The following is a 21,205-nucleotide window of genomic DNA, read 5'->3' as shown; positions in this document are numbered from 1 at the left end:
TTAATACAAGGTTTCTACATGACTTCATAATGAGAAACTCTCAGATGTTTCCCAACTGAGGTGGGATCTGTGCTTCAATTCCTCATACTTTGTAAATTTTGATTTTGTCATTCTGTCTTGTCTCTAGAGATGTGCCATTGACAAGGGGGAAAAAGCCTTTTACTGAAGGCTGTGTTTTGCAGGATTACAAGTCTGCCTTCCCACTAAGATCTAATTGACGACACGCGCAGCAAGCATCCTTTGAGCAGATCTTGAGTTCAAACCAAGAACTCCTTGGATATAAAATTACAAGACCACCTACTTGTAGATGTCAGGTTTCTAGAACATCCCATTTCCTGTGGTGCTGAAGTTAGTCATTATATGTAGGCAATGGCTGATGAGTCTGGATATATTCTGAAAGGGGAGGGGCCGAGTTGTGACATTCACCCTTGGTCTGCAGACCAGGTTTTGCAAAGCTAGAGTGGGGCTGTTTGTTTTCTTCTCTTCTTGGGAAATTGCCATTGGATCAGTTTGTCTTGGTTAAGTAAGATCTTTTGTGGGTAGCTGAGCAGTTGGGCTTTTAAAGATGAGAGCCACATGAAAGAAGACTGTTCTTTCCCAGTCATACAAATAATTATCTCCATGGTCGTATAATCTCCATAAGAAGTATGAGCATTTGAGACCACACATTTAAAAACTTAACATATAACAGAGTCAGAAGGAAAGATGTACAACATTGTGGCAGAGGTCTTCTCATGGTAGAATAACCTTTTAGTTTATCCAGAATCTTTTCACTTCTAAAATAAAGCCCTTTTAGGATGGTAGAAACTTGAACATTCATGGTAACTTGAAGTAAAAAAATAAAAATGTTTAATTGAAGACTTAATCTTTAACTCTGACTTTAAAACTTTTCTAGTCAAAGAGCTGGAATTGCTTAATTTATCAGAGCATTTGCTTTTCCAAGTTTACAGCTCTCAACCGTTGATTGGCCTAGCAGAAAGAGATAATAAAAAGTTATGCAACAGGTAAAAATCTTTCCAGTTGCCTTTTCCCCATTTGGAAGGAAACCTGTTTTTCCTTCCCTCTGAGCAGTTTGGCCTAAGCTCCTCCCCGTTCTGATTTGCATATTTACTATTTGCATACAGTACTTCAATTGATTCACTCAACAGAAAGTTCTAAAGATCTCCAGTATTTAATACTTCTGATACAACCTGCTTAAGCAAAAGAATTTTCAATTATGATAGCAATTTAACAGAACAAACCTTTTAAAAACACACTTTTAACGTACTGAAGTTACTGAAACTCTAAAATCTGAAATGCTCTAAAATTCAGAACTTTTGATTCCTGACATGAGGCCCAAAGGAAATGTTCATTGAAGAATTTCAGATTTCAGATTTTTGTATTAGGGATGCTCTACTGGTAAGTACAATGTTAATATTCTAAAATCTGAAGTTCAGAAACCAGAACACTTCTGGTCCCAAGCATTTGGGGTAAGGGATCCTCAACCTGTACAAGATATTTTCTCGCTAAGAAGAGCCAGACTGTAATTTTCAAGTTAGAAATCTATGAGCAAAAGACTGGTGTTCTCAGACAGAATGTAGATCATTCATAGGGTACTTCTGAAACTAAAAACCAGTTTTGTAAGCTAAAAAATTTTGGCGTTCAAAATGTAATGCTTTCATGGTTGTATTCAAAGTGAACCGTATGTATTCTGAATTTTTCTGAAAGACTGACTCTAGGATTGGATACATCGTATTTCAGGAAGGAGAAATGTGTTTATATGTTGCCAGCTACTTGTTCCAGTAATTTTTAGTGCCTATTGTAGATCTTGCTCTTAAGGACCTCATCCTCTGGTTAGAACATTAGATAGAGACAATTAGAAAATGTTGTAAAACCAGTGCTATAAAAATAGCAGTGCTGGCTGAGCGCGGTGGCTCACGCCTATAATCCCAGCACTTTGGGAGGCTGAGGTGGGCGGATCACCTGAGGTCAGGAGTTCGAGACCAGCCTGACCAACATGGAGAAAACCCATCTATACTAAAAAAAAAAAAAAAAAAAAAATTAGCAGATTGTGGTGGCACATACCTACAATCCCAGCTACTCGGGAGGCTGAGACAAGAGAATTGCTTGAACCCAGGACGCGGAGGTTTCGGTGAGCCGAGATTGCGCCATTGCACTCCAGCCTGGGCAACAAAAGTGAAACTCCATCTCAAAAAAAAAAAAAAAAAATGCAGTGTTATAAACGAAGGTGCTGAGGGGCAGAGAGGCTCTCAGTCAGGAAGGAGTCCTGTGGAAAGTAAAATCCCAGCACAAGGCATGAAAGAGCAAGACTAGAGAAAGGAATGGGGAGGGATTCTGAGCAGTGGTAACAGTGCGCATAAGACTAGGCCGGGCACGGTGGCTCACACCTGTAATCCCAGTACTTTGGGAGGCCGAGGTGAGCGGATCACAAGGTCAGGAGTTCGAGACCAGCCTGACCAACATGGCAAAACCCCATCTCTACCAAAAATACAAAAATTAGCTGAGCGTGGTAGCATGCGCCTGTAATCCTGTCTACTTGGGAGGCTGAGGCAGGAGAATCGCTTGAACCCAGGAGGCGGAGGTTGCTGAGCCGAGTTGCACCACTGCATTCCAGCACACGTGACAGAGTGAGATTCCGTCTCAAAAAAAAAAAATGTAAACACATTTCCCCACCTAACTGAAAGGATGCTTGGAAATTAGGGGAGCAGACGAAATGTTTGGTGAGTTTCCTCTGTCTCTGTCACAGGGGTAGGGACTTGTGTAAGCTGCTTTAGTTCTGAGCTTATTTCCTCATCTGTAAAATAGGGATAGCATAGGAACCTCTGAGAGCAGCTGTGGAGAGTAAATGCTATCATGACTGTAAAATGACTAACGTTGTGTCAGGTACAATAAAGGTATTGGAGGGAACCTTCATCAAGCTTGGTTGAGATTTCCAAGCTATGGGTCATATCTCATTGGTGGGTTATAACCAACAATTAAAATGGAAAAAAAAAAAAAAAGAAATAGTACAAATCAGTGCATCATAGAAGTAAGGGTAAATATTGAGTAGATTGTTTATTTATTTTTGAGACAGGGTCTTGCTCTGTCACCCAGGCTAGAGTGCAGTGGCACACTCATTGCTCACTGTAACCTCAAAGTCCTGAGCTCAAGCAATTCTCTCTGTCAGCCCCCTGAGTAGCTTGGACTAGAGGTGTGCATCACCACACACGCTTAATTTTTAAAAATTTTTTGTAGAGACAGAGTGTCACTGTGTTGCCCGGGCTTGGGTAAATATTTAGAAGGTTAAATATTCATGGAAATTTTCTTTGAGTTATACATGGATTTATATGTGTGCATTGGGTAAGGATATAAAATATATTTCTCACTGAAGATTGCCGTTAAAGTTTGAAACTACTTGTGTAGTCCAGACTCTCATTTCTCAGTGACTCAAAGACTTAGCACACCAAAGCAAACAAAAAACCACTCTATCAGAGTATGCTGTTTTGAAGGATGCGATTTAAACCTTCAGGCCTAAAAAAAAATAGTGTTGAAAAGCATTATCCTTAATTTAAGAGTTTGAATTTTGGCTCTACTGCTTACTACCTCCTAGGGTATTATTGGAGTGTTGGATTGTTTTATTAGTTGATATGTATAAAAATGTTTTAAGAATGATGCCTAGTAAACCTTGGGAAACTATTTATGGACATTGTTATGTAAAAGTGGTAGTACTCTTCATTTAGGTAGATTTGTGCAGTACACTAGGGGCATAGTAGGTGCTTATTTTTCATTTGATTCTTTAGAAAGTATCTCTTAGGTGCCAGTTAGCCATTTTCTGTTCTTTCTTTCTTTTTTTTTTTTTTGAGACAGGGTCTTCACTCTGTCATCCAGGCTAGAGTATAGTGGCATGATCACTTCTCACTACAGTCTCAGCCCCCTGGGCCCAAGGGTTCCTTCTAACTCAGTCTCCCAAGTAGCTGGGACCACAGACATGTACCACCAAGGCTGGCTAATAAAAACTGTGTGTTTTTGTAGAGACTGGGTCTCCCTACGTTGCCCGAGCTGGTCTTGAACTACTGCGCTCAAGCAATCCTCCTGCCTTGGTTCCCAAAGTCCTGGGACTGGAGGTGTGAGCCTTTGCATTATGCCACGTTGACCCTTTTTGTGTCATCATACACATTCCCTGTCTTCTTGGAGCTTGCAGTCTAAGATGCTGTCACTAGAATAACAACAGCCTTTCTCTTCTATGTACTTTTTATATTTGACTCTTTTCTTGGGAGCCATGAATGTTTTTGTCCCAGGGGAATAAATAATGTATAATGCATTTAAGCCTTGGATGCACAATAGGCATAATAAAGTATATTATAATAAAATATCATCTTAGGCACTTAAAAAATTCAGTGAGAAGGACTTACTGGGAGAAAGAAATTATAAAACATTTTCTTTTCTAATTCTTAAAATATGTTTTTGGCCTGAAAGAAACGAGTGTCAAAGTTGTTTTTAAGATTATTAGGTTGATTTCTCTTACAGTGAGTAGTTGGTATCAGCAAACTGATTTGCAATGAGAAAGATGATGTGCCTTTTGCTGAGCAGTGGTGGATAATGAGACTTCCACTTCAATAAGCCCATTGGCAATACCGAGTTGTAACCTGGGTGAATAGGAGTTAATCCTGGCTGGCTGGCAGAAGTAGATTTGTTATATAATTTATGATACCCAAAAGTCCTTTGGGTTGGTCTTTATTCTTATTATCATGACAGTATCCATCTAGGCCTGAAGATTAATTTTTGTTGTTCTCATCTAGTTCCACCAGAGTGATTCTCCTAACTGAAAGGGTAGTAACTTGTTAAATGCCTGCATTTGGCTTTTGCTTTGACACAAAGGTATGCTAATCAAGATTGGATGTTAGAAATCCAGAAATATTTCGGTGACTTATTAATAGTTTAGAGATTTTTTTTTCTCCTGTTAAACTCACTTCTGAAAAATGAGTCATATTCAGGGTTTCAAACATTTCCTCTTTGACCAGCCTCAAAAAAGGTTTATCAATGTTTCTGTCTTGTAGATTGCTGCTGTAATTCATTTGTGTCAGTCTTGCCACTGCTGAAGCAAACACAAGAGGGGTGTCAGTTTGGTTTTCCATCATTTGACACAAGCGAACTTCTTAATTCTGTCACTGGTGGACGATCACTGTTAAACCAGCCTGTACTATTTTTTATGACTCACTGAGAAGTCATGTGGTAGTGTGATACCCGGTCTCCAGCTACCAGTGTTTAAACTTGTAATTTTCAATATATTGTGTTAAAACAGACTTCTAATTCTGGCTATTTTTCTTTTCACTTTTAAGCCTAAAATTGGAAGCTCTGTTTTTATAAAACAGCTTCCTAGAAAAGTCACCGGTGTTGCTATTCTCTCTGTACCCCAAATATCATAACTGGGCCTGGGGGTGGGCAGAGTAAGAGCTGGCTGTTTCACATGGTTAAGCAGAATGTGTAGGCCTGCCAGCGGGCGGAGGTGGAATCTGCCCTTTGCTTTCTCAGCAAGTACCTCTGGCTTTGGGGGCCCGTTGAGGACTTTAGTTGTTGGCCTTTCTCGCTGTCATGTGAAACAAAGTTCATTGTCTCTGGTGGCTCTAAAGAGATGGAGGACCTTTACTGTCTGTGTCTCTTACCCTCTTTGACAAGGTATGTGCTTCAGCCCTCCAAGTTAAAAGTCACTCTGTCATCAAGCGAATGGTGGTATAACATCTCAAGAGGTGTAACACTGGCCATGAGTCCTTGTGTTTTAAGCAGTCGAATTCCTATTTAAAGCAAGCAGTATGCATTGTTCAAAAAATCTGCTGGCTGTTGCTCCTGCATCTCTAGACACCTTAAGTATGATGCCTTTATTTGTCGAGGTGGGGGAGGATGCATTTCAGACCAGCAGCCTGAGGCTTTTCACTGGTGTGTTCCCAATTGGTGAGCCCCTTGGTCTTCCTAGAGTGCAGTGCATGGCTGTGGCTTCAGTAAACCCTTGGACATAACACCCTGGCTGAAAAGAAAGGCAGAAGTGATTTCCATTAATGTGAATTTTTTCTAAGGTCCTGAGGTACAGGTCAAAAAGAGACATGACAGGTTGAACATCTCCCTATATCAGCTTCATATTCTAGCTTTTGCTGTATTTGAGGTGAAAATTAGCTTGTGAAGTGAGGAGAGATGGGACCGTGTACTGCTGGCTGAGAAGCTGTGTTTGTATCACATTATCTGAGAAACTCATAAGGTAAGGAATAATTGGAGTAATAATTGTCTCCTCTCTTTCCTCTCTGAAGGTAGAGGGTGCTTTGAGTGAGAGAGTCCAAGAAAAGATAGACCTTAAGAATCAGGGCTGGGCACAGTCCTCACACCCATAAACCCAGCGCTTTGGGAGACTGAAGTGGAAGGATTGCTTGAGTCTAGGAGTTCGAGACCAGCCTGGGCAACATAGCAAGACCCTGTCTGTACAAAAATAAAAATGAAAAAAGTAGCTGGGTGTGGTGCCATATGCCTGTAGTCCTAGCTGCTTTGGGACACTGAGGTGGGAGGATCGTTTAAGCCCAGAAGTTTGAAGTTAATAGTGAGCTATGATTGCACCACCGTACTCTGGGTAGGCAACAGAGCCAGATCCTGTCTCTAAAATGAAAAAATCAGCTCTTGAGAACTGAAATTGAGTTCTGCATCCTTAGGACTCAACTCCCTTTACGCTTTCCTGTTGAATGTTTGTTAACATCATCATATAATTTGAATTGGTTTAAATAGCTACCATTTATTGAGTACTAATTGTGTGTGAGAAAGTGCTAAATATCTCAGATTCAGCATTTATTCAATCACGAGTTCATACATTTAAAGCAATAAAGCCTTGTACAGAGCACGTGCTCAGTATCAGTGACTATTATTCCTTCTACAGATACTTATTAATGTGCCGTGTGCCACATAGCCTAGGTGCACAGGGTAAAGTGGCGAATAAGACAGATAAAACGACTGCTGTTAGAGGGAGCAGGCAATAAGTAAGTCAGCAGATTAGAATTTCACAGAGTTGTATGTGCCATGAAGAAGTAAAACAGTGTTGTGCTGAATTACAGGGAAGTGGCATTTGGATTGGTTGAACATGGAACACATATCAGCACATGAACTGAGATCCATCTCATATGAAGCAGCCATTTATTCTTCACAGTGACCTTTTTTCTTTTTTTTTTCATAGCAGAACTCAGTCTCATTTTTTTGTTAATTGATAAATAATGTATGTAGTTTTGGTACATGTGATAATTTGATACATTCATATTATGTGTAAAAATCAAATCAGGGTAATTGGGATATTATATCACTTTAAATATTTATCTTTTCTTTATGCCAGGATCATTTAAATTATACTCTTCTACCCTATTTTGAAATGTACATTAGATTATTGTTGACTGGAGTCACTGTACTGATTTTTCCAACACTAGGTCTTCTGTTTGTACCCACTAACCCACTTCTTTTCATCTCCCCCTCCCCTCCCCTTCCCTGCCTCTGGTAACCACCTAGAGAAGATAACCATCTCTCTCTTCCTGAGATCCACTTTTTTAGCTCACACATGAGTGAGAACATGTGCTATTTGTCTTTCTGTGCTTGGCTTATTTCACTTAACATAATGACCTCCAGTTCCATACATGTTGTTGCATATGACAGGGTTTCATTCTATTTTGTGACTGAATAATACTCCATTGTGTGTATGTACCACATTTTCTTTATCCATTCATCCATGGATGGGCACTCAGGTGGATTTCATATTTTGGCTATTGTGAATAAGTCTGCAATAAACATGGGAGGGCAGATCTCTCCAGTATATTGATTTTCTTTCCTTTGCACATATACCTAGTAGTGCAATTGCTGGATCATACGGTAGTTCTATTTTCAGTTTTTTGAGGGCTCTTTATACTTTTTTCCATAGTGGCTATACTCATTAACATTTCCACCAACAGTATACGAGCGTTCCCATTTTTCCACATCCTTGCCATTCATTATTCTATTTTTTTTTTTTTAATAACCATTTTAACTGGGGTGAGATAATATCTCATTGTGGTTTTGATTTACATTTCTCTGATGATTAGTGATGTTGAGCATTTTTTCATATACCTGCTGGCTATTTTCATGTCTCCTTTTGAGAAACATCTCTTCAGATCTTTTGCCCATTTAAAAATCAGATGAGGGTCTGGCACAGTGGCTCACGCCTGTAATCCCAGCACTTTGGGAGGCTGAGGTGGGTGGATCACCTGAGGTTAGGAGTTTGAGACCAGCCTGGCCAACATGGTAAAATACAGTCTCTACTGAAAATACAAAAATGAGCTGGGCCTGGTAGCGTGCGCCTGTAATCCCAGCTACTCGGGAGGCTGAGGCAAGAGAATCACTTGAACCTGGGAGGTGGCAGTTACAGTGAGCTGAGATCATGCCACTGCACTCCAGCCTGGGCGACAAATTGAGACTCTGTCTCAAAAAAAAAAAAAAAAAAATCAGATTATTATTATTATTTTGCTATTAAGTTGTTTGAGTTCCTTATATATTCTGGCTGTTAATCCCTTGTCAGATGGATAGTTTGCAGATTTGTTTTTTCCATTCTGTAGATTGTCTCTACACATTGTCGATTGTTTCCTTTGCTGTGTAGAAGCTTTTTAGCTTGATGTAACCCCATTTGTCTGTTTTTGCTTTGGTTGCCTGTGCTTTTAAGGTCTTACACAAAAAATCTTTGCCCAGGCCAGTGTCCCGGATCATTTCCCCAGTGTTTTCTTTTAATAGTTTCATAGTTTCTTGTCTTACATTTAAGTCTTCAATCCATTTTGATGTGATTTTTGTATATAGTGAGAGAGAGGGGATCTAGTTTTATTCTTCTGCATGTAGTCAGGGGATCTAGTTTTATTCTTCTGCATATAGTCATTTAGTTCACAGTGATTTGTTTTAGTTCCCATTTTCAACTGAGAAAACTGAGATGGAAGATGGTTAAGTGTGTGCTAGAGAGTTGGTAGAGCTGGGCTGCACAAACTTAGTCATTTTGTATCCAGTGCATGTACTGTCCCTCCTGGAAGGCACATGACTATACTGAAGCAGCTGAAGGAGCTGCAATATCTGTGCAACTGGTGTTTGAGTGAGAGAATTGAATGTTGGTTGCAGAACAGTCAAGACACTGAATGCAATTCAGAAAAGTTGCATGTGATTTCATGGACCCCCTATTGTTGGTTGCAATATTTGTGTATGTGTATGTGTGTGTGGGCACGCATGGGCGTGCATGAGCGCACGCAGTTTATTCTGGGGCCATAGTTGTCTTTGAATTTTCAAACTTATTGATGACTGAAAGAACTTACGGTGCTGCTGCTCTACTTTATAATTTTTTCATGTTCTTTCTTAAAATAGGGCCTAGCTGCTAGGGCAGGATTTTAATAGACAGAATTGTGATGGCCATTAGGTGGCAGCAATTTTGGCAGGTCATGTGGGTGGGAAGTGGGCAGGAACTGAGCAGGAATCATCAGATGTCTTACTTTGCAAAGCTTGCAGTACCACAATGCCTTCCAACAGGTATAGAGCTCTATTTTTAATTATCTGCTTATCTTCACACATGTTAATGTACTCTGGGGACTCATGCCACATGAGCATTTGTGAAAATAAGTAACTGTTAAAAAAAAAAAAAATCAAAGCCTAAACCTTGGGGCCTCAAGTTTCAACCTGCAGAGAACGTATTTCAATAAAGATGTGCAAACATGAGCATTTCCTGTCAGTCTTCGAAACTTAAACACTTTCTAAACAGGCTCTTCACTTCGTAAAATCAAAGAGAAATTGTCTGAGTGATAGGAATTGAAACCGAGAGGGCAGCCAAGTTCAGGTTAGATTTGGGCTTTCAGTTTCATGGGATATGGTTTAGATCAAATACCTGTTTCAGCTGGAAGGTTGATCATGTTATTGTACAGAGAAAGACTTCTGAGAGCTTTTGCTTTACAGCCTTTCACGTGGTGTCTGAATGCAGGGATGGGGTTCCTCCTTGGGAACAAGATGACGACAGCAAATATGTACACAAAAGAATAAAGCTCCTGAAGTACTCTGTGGCGTAATCTACTTGAAGGAGGTCTAATGGTGTAAAAATTTCAATTGGAAAGATTCTTTTAGCCAGTTAGTCATACCATCTTTTAAATAGCATCCTACTGGTCCACGTAGTTATAACGGAATTTGACAGCTTTCGTGAACTTGGGATCATTGGTCCTGTTGTTCAGCTAAGGGTCCTATGATATATTCGACTAGAAATTGTGGCCTAGTCAGTTAGATCTGAATTAGAACATCTAGCTATTAGATCTTCTCTCTCTTTGCTCTCTGAATAGAAGAGATCTGAGTGACATAGCTCTGTCTTGGTAGGGACTCTTTCAGTTGTGATAGAAAAACCCGACATCTGACGTATGCAAAGGAGAGTTCGTTGGCTCATACCTGTGAAGTTCAGGCTTTGATCTTGACTCTAGGAACAGTTGGATTCAGGGTGTAAATAATGCCTTCAAAATTCAGTTTCTCTTTGTCTCTCGGTGCTGCTTTCCACTTGGTGATTTCATTTTTGGGTTCTACGTGCATTTGAGCTGAGCCCCATGTGATAAACAGGGACCATTTAATCCTCACAGTGACCCTTGAGTAGGCATTCTTATTTTCACTGGTGGCTCTTTCTTGTAGCATCTCCAGCCTCCTGTATTTTCAGTGTTGAGATTCTCTCTGCCTGGCTTGTCATGGGCATATCCTGGATCCAGTCATTAAAGCCAGGGTCATGTTAGGCCTTGGTAGGCCTGAGTCCCATAGTTCTTTATGAACCCCACTCAGCCATATGGATGAGTGAGGGAAAAGGATCTGCTGGTGAAAATTGGGTAATCACCTGATGAAGAGCCTGGATGCTGGGAAGACAGACACGTCTGCTACAAATCTGTTCTTTGACCCAGTCTGTGGCTTGAAAGCCCATGTTAGTCTTCACACTAAATCTAGCCCATTGACCATTTCCAGGCATTCTACATTTCTCTTTTGAATGAGCCTCTTGCTCCCTGGGAATGTGAATCACTCAATCCATGGGCCAGACCCTTTTACCCCTGATGTTAAACCTTTGATAAGGGGACTGTTACTCATTAGACCTTAAGATGGTCATCATCTTTGTCCTCTTCTTTTCCTTGGAGGGAGTGTGAGGGGGAAGTTGATCTTCTTTTGAAAGAATAAATTGAGGAAATTTAGATGTGAGTGAAAGATGTCCTTAGGATTACGCTGGTTTTCTCCCCATTCCCCCGTCATTTAAAAACACTTTCTTAAAATCCCTGGAGCCAGAATCAGTGGATTGACTAAGTTTTTTGTGGTTTTTTTTTTTTTTTTTTTTTTTGAGTCAGAGTCTTGCTCCATAGCCCAGGCTGGAGTATAGTGGCGCAATCTCCCTCACTGCTACCTCTGCCTCCTGGGTCCTAGTTCAAGCAGTTCTCCTGCCTCAGGCTCCCGAGTAGCTGGGATTATAGGCATGTGCCACCACGCCCAGCTAGTTTTTGTATTTTTAGTAGAGACAGGGTTTCACCATGTTGGCCAGGCTAGTCTTGAACTCCTGACCTCGTGATCCACCCGCCTTGGCCTCCCAAAGTGCTGGAATTGCAGGCGTGAGCCACCGCACCTGGCCTGGTTAGCCTTTTTGATTGTGATTCGCAGTGAAGCAAGACTGAAAGGATATACTCCAAAATATTAATCGTAGGTGGTGAAATTAGTGATTGGCTTTTTTTTTTCCTTTATGCCTCTCTGTACTTTCTAAATTTCACAAGATAATTATGTAATACTTTTGGATTTGCCAGCAGGAAAGAGATCCTAGTGACCTCACTTTTCTGACCAGGTGACTGATGTGGTTGGAAGCAGGAATTCTTTTATTGTATGGGTCTTTTCTTTCCCTCTGTCTCTTCCTGTCTACTATGCATTAGCAGTCAGCCTCCATCGTGGGGAAAAAGCTGATAAATGTGGTCTTAATGGATTTAGGTGTTTTTTTTTTTTTAAGAATTAGCAAGCATTAAGAGATTGATTGGTTACCACGTGGTGAACCTGAGGCCTGCTTAGAGGCCATTGGCTTCCGAAACCACATCTCTACATTTGTGGTCATCCAGGTGCCCTTTAAGACATTTGGATGCAGTCATTTATCATCTGTATATTGTGTTCCTTCGTCGTCTTTGGACTCATTTCACAATTTCCTTTCTTGCCTTTTACTTAGATGCAAAAATCTAACCTTATCTCCAGCTCACTAATTTTCAGTCAGTTGCTGACTCCCAAGTTCCTGAGAAGGTGATTGAAAAATGAGCAGTTGATGTGGTAATTGGGTGTTTTGAGGACTAATCAGCTACAATCAGGTAAACCTCCAGGGTGGCTGATATCCATATGCTGACTGGAAGGAGGGTATTAGTGCTAATCAGTGGTTTACTTTCAGTGGGCTCTACTGAGGCTTCATCCTAAGGAATAAAACAAGCTGTAAGCTTATAACTGGAGATGAAGAGTACAGCAGGCATGCCATTTTTATTAGAGTGAAGTGCAGCACAAATCCAAGATGGCCTTCTTGTTTTAAACAGGGAAAGTCACTGGAAAAGCTGGTGTGAAAACAAAGAGTGACCTAGGAATTTGGTGCCCCTTCTTGATACCCCCCTTGCACATAAGTGGGTAGTTAGAAATGCCCATATCAATAGTGACAGCAAAAAATATTTCAAGTGTGGGTCAGTGAAATGATATGGCCCTTTTTTGGTTATTTTGAGTTATGTGGGATTAAACATGTAGCTCAGTTTGGAAGCCCAGAGACCAAAAAAATGGTTCATTATTTGGTATTTGGAAACTTTATAGTATGTGTGTGTGTTTTGGCTTGGCTGTACTTGGCAAGTAGGCATTTGTTCTAGCCAGCCCACACTGGCTTCAGTCCTGAGGCCTCAGCTGGACGTATATATATTTTTAGTAGTGTATTCAAAGGGTGCAATGTGAGGAACAGTGAGAACAATTTCAAAAAGAAATGACTATGCTAAACTGGCTGGTCTTAGTCATGTGACCTAAGATGATTTTATAGAAATATAGCCAGTTTTCTTTTTTAAAAGTTTTCTCTGTCCTCCCTACCCTCTTTCTCCCTTACTTCCTCCCTCTTTTCTTTTACACTTTTGAAACTGGTTGATGTAAAAAGTCACGGGTTCCTCCCCAACCCTAACTGGAACTGCTGTCTTAGCTTGTTGCTGCAGTACATTTTAGGACAAAAAGTCTTTTAAAAGCTGGAAAATAGAAGCAGACGGGTCTCGTTTGCTTTGGCAGAGGGATCGGCTTTCCCTCCCAAGTAGCTCTGGGTAAGACCTAATCTCCAAAGGTGATCTTTGAAGTCTTAAGTTGGAAGTGGCAGCAGCAACTCTGCATTTAAAGTGTTCCCTCAATCTTTCCTTGTTATTTTTGCACATTTACTTTCTAGGAAGTAGTTTACAAATGGACACCATCCATATTCCATCTTTTTCTCAGGTCATTCAGAGTCTGTGGCTGCCAGGTAGGATCAAGGGGCTCCTGTGGTCTTGCTGTGAGACTCTCCGGAGGATGGCTGTGCCAGTACAGCCGCCTCAGCCCTTGGCAGCTGTAGAAAAGCTGTCTGAGGAATTCATGTACTCATGTTCTCTGGCCTTTGGGTATCTGGCATATGTAGGAAGAAATAAAAACCTACACCCAGCTAGCTCTACAAACTATTTAGATGAAAGTTGAAAAGATGGGCTTTTTATATTGCTAATATGTAGGAGCACCAGCATCTGGCAGTGGTTTCTTGTTGCTGAATAGATTCTAGATGGGAACAGAATGGAGGAGTGGAATGGATTGGTCCCTTCTGTCAAGGAAGCCTCAGAGCAGATCTCAAGTGCCTTGCTGACACTGACTTTTGGTGCCAGCATTTGCCTCCTGTGTTTTAGCTCCTCATTTCACAAGTCTGTTCCTTGGGTGACAGGCTGTCCATCAGTAGCCAACAGACATTCCTCTGAGTGGGCTTCCTGACCCAGCGAGCCTCAGCAGTCAGTTTGCTTGGGTCTGTTTTCCACGTCTGGGCCTATTACTGACCCTCCAGAGATCAAACTAAGATGATTAAGGAGCGGGAAGCCTGCAAAACCAGTGTTTCCTATCCCACCCTTGTTCAGATTGGAGTAGCCCTGCTTTCCCTCTGCTTTTGGACTTATGCTTTTTCTTTGACTCTGATAGTCTTGGGCAAGGAGAACTGTGAGATCTGTTCACCAAGGAGGCAAAGTGCCTGTCCTCAGGAGGGTTGCACATTTGGAACTTTGGCCTCATTGAATGCCAAAAAAGGTGAAGGTAGTCCCAGAATATTGGACCTTGGAAAGACTAACCCAGACCCCTAACTTTAATGTCGGGGTCACAGAAACTCAGAGAGGTTAAGTGGCTTGCTCGAGAGTACACATTGCTCAGGAGGATTTCACAGCAGAACCAAAGGGGGTGTACTCTGTTCATATTGACTTGGTTCTTCAGGAATATACATAGGCGTTGATAGGATGTTGGACATTTTCTTCTTGGGGCATCAGTACCTCCTTAGGGGTAGGGGAATATCCTGGCACGCACACATCATAGCAGAGAACAGTAGTGAGACCAGTGATGCAAAGTGGCAAGTTTAGAGTCAGACTGCCTGAATTTGAATCCTTCTCCTCCACAGATTGGCTGTGTGATCTCAGGCCTCCTCTCTCAAGCTCTATTCACTTCCTCCCTCTGTAAAATGAAGATTATATTATCTTCCTTATAGAGTCATGGATAAAATGTGATAATTCATGGTCAATAAATGTATGTAATTATTTTTACAATATTGTTATTAATGTACTTTAATCACATGAGCCAACCATATCAACCCTCTCCCTCCTCCCTTCCATTTCATGCTTATAGACATTTAAGGACCAGAATAAGACCTGCCTTCTCTCTGAAACTTCCCCATAGAAAGTCTGGCAGACTGGTTTTATTTTCCAGTCTTACTGCTTAGTAGTTAAGAGACCTGTTTCCTAATCTAGGAAAGCTGCAACAACTCATTTCTTGAGGTTGTTGGGAGGCCTGAAGGTGATGATGAATATGAAGCATGTAGCCCCAGGCTCCACAGATACTGATTTCACGTCCCCAGTCCCTCTCTGCCTTTCTTTCTGTAATAGTGGTTCACACTTCTCTCTCCTTCTCCTGTCTACATTTGTACGGAGTCTCAGTGTGGGTTTGTCCTCTGTGGTGGTTCTGTTCTGTAAGACGCAGTTGAGAGTAAGCCCCTAGAAGATAGGGACTTGCCTGGTTGTCATTTCATGGTCTGCCTAGGAGATAGGAGCAACTTCCTAATCCCTCTTTGGAGCTAGAGCAACCCAGGGACTGCGGCCTCTGGGATTGCCCTTTGGGCCAGGCAGTGGCTGCTCCAGGCCTAGGACCAGGCAGCCAGCCAAGCCCATCCCCAGGAACAGCGGCCAGCGCTGGCACAGGGGAGGAAAGAGTCTGGAGACTGATGTGCAGAGGAGGGAGGGAGAGGCAGAGCAGCTGGGCTGAGACTGAGGGAGAGAAGCTGGAGGCTGATCTTGGTCCAGCAGAAGCTGAGCAGAGCTGCTCTCTTTGGTCTTTCAGGTAAACATTCAAAGCTATAAGTGGAAAAGAAAAAAAAAAAGGCTAGAAATAGGTTTCCCCAGTTTGTGGGGTTTTTTTTTTTTTTCCTTCTTTCTCCTGCTTTTTCTTTCTCCGCATCCCTCCTTGTCTCTGGCTCCATTCAACCCATCTGTGACCCTTGCTGATGCAGGAGAATGGTCACTTATTGTGAGCAGACCTGAATCGCCACGGGAGATACGGGCTGGCTCCTAAAAAGAGCACTGTTCTAGGAGAAGGGAAATGATTCTGTCACCAACATTGTGACAATAATTATAACTATTATAGAGGCTAACACTTACCAACCAAATGCTTTCTGTGAGTCAGGTATTGAGCAGAGCATTTACATGCGTTATCTCATTTATTCTACCCAATAGTGCTTTGAGGTACAGCTGCCCCGTTTTAAAGTTCCATATGGACAGTTCCAGTTATTTGGTGAGATTGCCATGGCAATGGCAATGGTTTGTCTTGGTTTGTCTGAGCTCATCCTCTTCATCACTGTGCTTCTGTTTCCTGCGTTCCTAGATAGGCTCCTTGACCTTGGTGTGTCTCCGTTTAGTTTCCTGTAAAATGGGGTAATTGCTTCACAGAGCTACGTTTATATATAGCTTTCGTAATGACCTAACAAATACAAAATTATATTCATGACTAATAATGTTCTGTTGCTGTTGAAAATTTAGTGCCGGGATGTCCAGATTGTGCTTAGGCTGTCCACTTCAGAGGTGGCAGTGATGGGGAGGAGGACCAACTGGGAAGGCAGTTCCATTAAATTAGTAACTGAGTGGAGAGCTAGACATCCTTTCTTTTGCAGATCTGCAGAGTGGGGACTAAGTGGAGAGGGGAAGGAGTTTGGAACTGGCTGAAAGCCTGCTCCAGGTTAGGGACTGGGCATAGCAATTCATTGTCCATTGGGCACAGCAGATACTCAGCTTGATTTTATTCAGGATCCATCATAAGGAAATCCTGTGTTGTAGAGAGTCTGATCCTCCAAGCATTACTGGGTAGTGGTGTATTTGAGTAGGATCAGTGCTGTGGCAAGATAATCGGTTTTGGAACAAGCCCTGGGCCAGTGACTCAGTGCAGGGGTAGGAAGTCCTGGCCAGCTGGGCCTGTGGAATCTGAGGCTGGGAGCCCATTGTTCAGATGGAGTAAGTTGGGACTTCCAACAGGCTAACCAGATACTACTGAGCTACTAATACTACTAATACAGTAACAGCTGTCGTATCAAGTGTTTTCTCTGAAGCCATGTACCTTTTATCTGCATTTCCTCACTGAATCCTTTCAAGAGCTCTGTCAGGCAGATACCATTTTGCAGACTGAGGAAATTCAGGCTTCTATTAGGGTCAGACAATTAGCCAGTGGCACAGTTGGGCATCCTTTTCAGAGCTGAAGCTTTTAACTCTGCTGGTGGACAAAAACGTCACAGGTTTAGGGCATCTGGACTAATTCTAGTTTCCACGTCTGGTGGGGCTGAGCCTGGGTGCATGGTGTCTGCCTGGTTCATCGCAGCAGGGCTGGCCTGGGGAGAGGGCAGTGAGGAGGAGATCCTTCTTGAGCGCCGAGCGCAGACGATGTGTTCTCTCTCCAGTGACTGATGGTGAGATTTGCTGCTCTGGGGTTGCTGTGGTGTCACTCCTGAACTTGGGGCCGGTCCGTCGTGCATTCTCTCTAGGTGCTCTGCTTTTGTGGGTGGGCTCTGCAGTCTAGCCTAGGGGTAAATGTCATGGTATCTTGATCCAGATGTGTGATCTTGGGTAATTTAGTTTCCTCAGCCTCAGTTTCCTTGTTTTTAAAGGGGGCTGTGATGAGTATGTGTGAGTTCATTGTCCCTAGAAGTGCTTAGCATAGCGCCTGGCACCGCATCAAGTGCCCAATAATTGATGACTGCTATTATTAGCTGTTAGCCATCAGCTAGTGAGTCTAGGGGAGACCTTCAACTTTAAAACACTTGAAGTGCTGCCAGCCTGGGCCACGGGGCTGGGCACTGTGATTGAGCCTGGGGAAAGCTCTGGGAGAGCAAAAGTATCTTCCCAGAGAAGGGGGCAGACACAAGAAGGTACTGTTGGGCAGTAATCGGAGTAATCAGGGGACCATATGCACCAGATCTGGAGATATTTTCTTCTGGCTTTAGACCACCACTCGCCTCAACACTCAATGGAATGGGGGCATTTCAAAGAAAGGGACCAGAATGGAAGAAGGATCCAACCTTCAGGCATTTGCTGATTGATTATCTGTTGAAACTGATATTCTTCTCCCTATTTTCATCTGCTGGGCATGTTAAAAGCTTTCAGGTTTCAGCTGGTTCTGCTGTGTCAGGTAATCAAAAGATGCTCTTACATGGAGGGCTGGTTGGCTAAATGGGATTAGGGCCTCTTTGGGAGTCCCATCTGTTCTGTCCCTACCTGAAGGCCTTGGCGCCAGGATTTGGAGGAAGCTGCTAGGATGAAGCATCTGTCCAGTGGGGGCGGGGTGAGTGGCCTGGGGTAGGTGGGTCAGATGGAGGCCAGGAAATCCTCTTATCTCGCTGGGTGCCCATGCCTCCCTCAGCAGCAGGAGCTGAGCAGCAAACCCTGGTGAGTCAGCGTGCCTGGGAATTAGAGTTGCCAGTCTGTGAGCATGTGGGGTTTGTGTAAGTTTGGGCCTTTTGTTTCTTTCAGCATTCTAGTCTTTAGAAACACAAATCTGGAAACCAGGCCCTCCACATGGTACAGTCCTTGTTTTGAAATAATTCAGCTCACACAGTTGCTTCCCTTGTACCATGGTCTTCCAAGAATTAACCCCTTGCCATTTGAAATTGTAATGAGTTGTACTTATGGCTTACTAGCTGTAGTCTTAAAGCATGAAAAGTCTTTTAAAAAACTTAGGATGGTTATTTTCCATACCAAAAGCCCTTATAAGAGCTTCAGTGTATTTCTGAAGCCCAAGTAAAACTACAAGTGTTTGAGGGCATGTTTGGCCATGTATTTTTGTCATTGTTCTCTTTGCGGGTGGAGAAGGGGACAGGCCTTGATATGACTAATCTCTAATAACTACAGGAATGATTGTGCTCTTCATTTTAAACTTATTGTATACTCAGAGCTTATCCTCAGAGAATTTCTTTTGAAGACGACCCCCAATTTATCCAGGCACTATTTAGAGGAAGCCAGGTATTTTAGGCAAAGTTTAAAGCTCTAGCCTTTCGTAAAAAACACCCTTCTGTCCCACTGTACGTTCTCTAAGATCTTTCAGTTTGGATCATAGACGTCCATGAAAGCTCCCTGGACCTGGGGAGGCCCGGGTGACTGACTTTGACTTCTGTTTAGTGTCTGTTTCCTGCTACACTTCTGGCTCCTGGTCCACATTTCATTAACGACGTAATTTCAGTGACTGCCATTATAGCAGTTGGCAAAGCTTTATAAGTACTAAATTGTACATGGGTTTTCCAACAAACTGGTTGAAGATAGGAATAAGAGTCCTGAGTAGCCAGAGTCGTCTTAGAGAAATCACCTAGCTTCTGGCTTAGAAATGTCTGGCAATTTGTTTAAAAAAAAAGTTTAAATTACATAAATAATTAATAAACCACCATGATGAGTTTGTAATGTATGAGTACAAACTTTTCTTTTTTATTTAGTAATTATCCTACCATTTAGAGATTGCATTTGGGTAAATCTGTCCTTCTTTTATTTTTCTATTTTTTCCCAATTTTTTCAGTTTTTTCTTTTTTTTTTTTCTGAATATTCTGAGCATTTTTATTTATTTATTTTTGGTAACTTTTTTTTTTAGTTTTTATTTTAGGTTTGGGGGTAATGTCAAGGTTTGTTACACAGGTAAAGTGTCATGGGGGTTCGTTGTACGTATTATTTCATCACCCAGGTATTAAGTCCAGAGCCCAGTAATTATCTTTTCTGCTCCTCTCCGTCCTCCCACCTTCTACCCTCCACCCTCAAGTAGACCCCAGTGTCTGTTATTTCCTTCTTTGTGTTCATAAGTTCTCATCATTTAGCTCCCACTTTATAAGTGAGAAAATGTGGTATTTGGTTTTCTGTCCCTGCATTAGTTTGCTGAGGATCATAGCCTCCAGCTCCACCTGTGTTCCCACAAAAGACATGATCTCGTTCTTTTTTATGGCTGCATAGCATTCCATGGTGTATATGGACCGCATTTTCTTTATCCAGTCTATCACTGATGGGCACTTAGGTTGATTCCACATCTTTGCTATTGTGAATAAATGCTGCAGTGAACATTCGCATTCGTGTGTCTTTGTGGCAGAATGGTTTTTATTCATCTGGGTATATACCCAGTAATGGGGTTGCTAGTTCTAATGTAGTTCTGCTTTTACCTCTTTGAGGAATCATCATACTGCTTTCCACAGTGGTTGAAGTAATTTACACTCCCACCAACAGTGTATAAGTGTTCCCTTTTCTCTACAACCTTACCAGCACCTGTTATTTTTTTGACTTTTTAATAACAGCCATTTTGACTGGTGTGAGATGGTATCTCATTGTAGTTTTGATTTGTATTTCTCTAATGATCAGTGATATTTAACTTTTTTCATATGCTTGTTGGCCACATGTATGTCTTCTTTTGAGAAGTGTCTATTCATGTACTTTGCCCACTTTTTAATGGGGTTGTTTTTCTCTTGTAAATTTAAGTTCCTTATAGATGCTGGATATTAGACCTTTGTCAGATGCATAGTTTGCAAATTTCTTCTTCCATTCTGTAGGAATCTCTTCATAGTTTCTTTTGCTATCTCTTGATAGTTTTTTTTGCTGTGCAGAAGCTCTGAAGTTTAATTATTATAGATCCCACTTGTCAATTTTTGCTTTTGTTTTGATTGCTTTTGGTGTCTTTGTTATGAAATCTTTGCTTGGTTTTATGTCCAGGATGGTATTGCCTGGGTTGTCTTCTAAGGTTTTTATAGTTTGGGGTTTTACATTTAAGTCTTTAATCCATCTTGAGTTGAATTTTGTATATGGTGTAAAGGAGTCCAGCCTTAGTCTTCTGCATATGGCTAGCCGGTTATCCCAGTACCATTTATTGAATAGGGAGTCTTTTCCCCATTGCTCGTTTTTGTCAGCTTTGTTGAAGATCAGATGGTTGTAGATGTGTGGCCTTATTTTTGGACTCTCCATTCGGTTCCATTGGTCTGTGTGCTTGTTTTTATACCAGTAATTTTTTCAATTTTTTTACACAGGGTCTTACTTTGTCACCCAGGCTGCAGTGGGGTGGTGCTATCCCAGCTCACTGCAGCCTTGACCTGGGCTCAGTTGATCCTCCCACCTGAGCCTCCCTTGCAGCTGGGAGTACAGGTGTGCATCACCACACCTGACTAATTTTTTCTATTTTTCGTAGAGTCAGGGTCTTGCTATGTCTCCCAGGCTGGTCACAAACTCCTGGACTCAAGCTATCTGCCTACCCACCTTGGCCTCCTAAAATGTTGAGATTACAGATGTGAACCACTGCAACTGGTCCCAGTCCTTCTTTTAAAGTGGAGACACACTTCTTTGGAAGACTCAGCCTATAGGCCCTATAGGACAATCACATTTATTGTGAACTTGGCTTGCATTCTAAGTACAGCCTTGCTGAGGACCTGGGGGAGAAAAAGAAGCTCCTCGGTTGG

The 21,205-nt window shown here is 41.9% G+C and overlaps 1 protein-coding gene across 5 annotated transcripts in view; it reads left to right on the top strand.

The window, feature by feature from the left end:
* DCUN1D3 (defective in cullin neddylation 1 domain containing 3) overlaps positions 1 to 21,205 on the top strand; it is a 45,939-nt gene that overhangs the window by 16,583 nt on the left and 8,151 nt on the right. The window contains 1 exon segment of one of the 5 annotated variants that reach the window (NM_001261766.1): positions 2,821 to 2,834. The exons of the other annotated variants lie outside the window; for them this stretch is intronic. The gene's annotated coding sequence lies outside the window, so the exon portion shown is untranslated. 5 annotated transcript variants of the gene reach the window in all.

This window comes from Macaca mulatta, chromosome 20 (genome assembly GCF_049350105.2).
Source record: "Macaca mulatta isolate MMU2019108-1 chromosome 20, T2T-MMU8v2.0, whole genome shotgun sequence".
In the NCBI taxonomy this organism is placed as follows: Eukaryota; Metazoa; Chordata; class Mammalia; order Primates; family Cercopithecidae; genus Macaca; species Macaca mulatta.
Note: the sequence above shows the minus strand (reverse complement) of the source record. Positions and strands in the feature narration are given on the sequence as shown.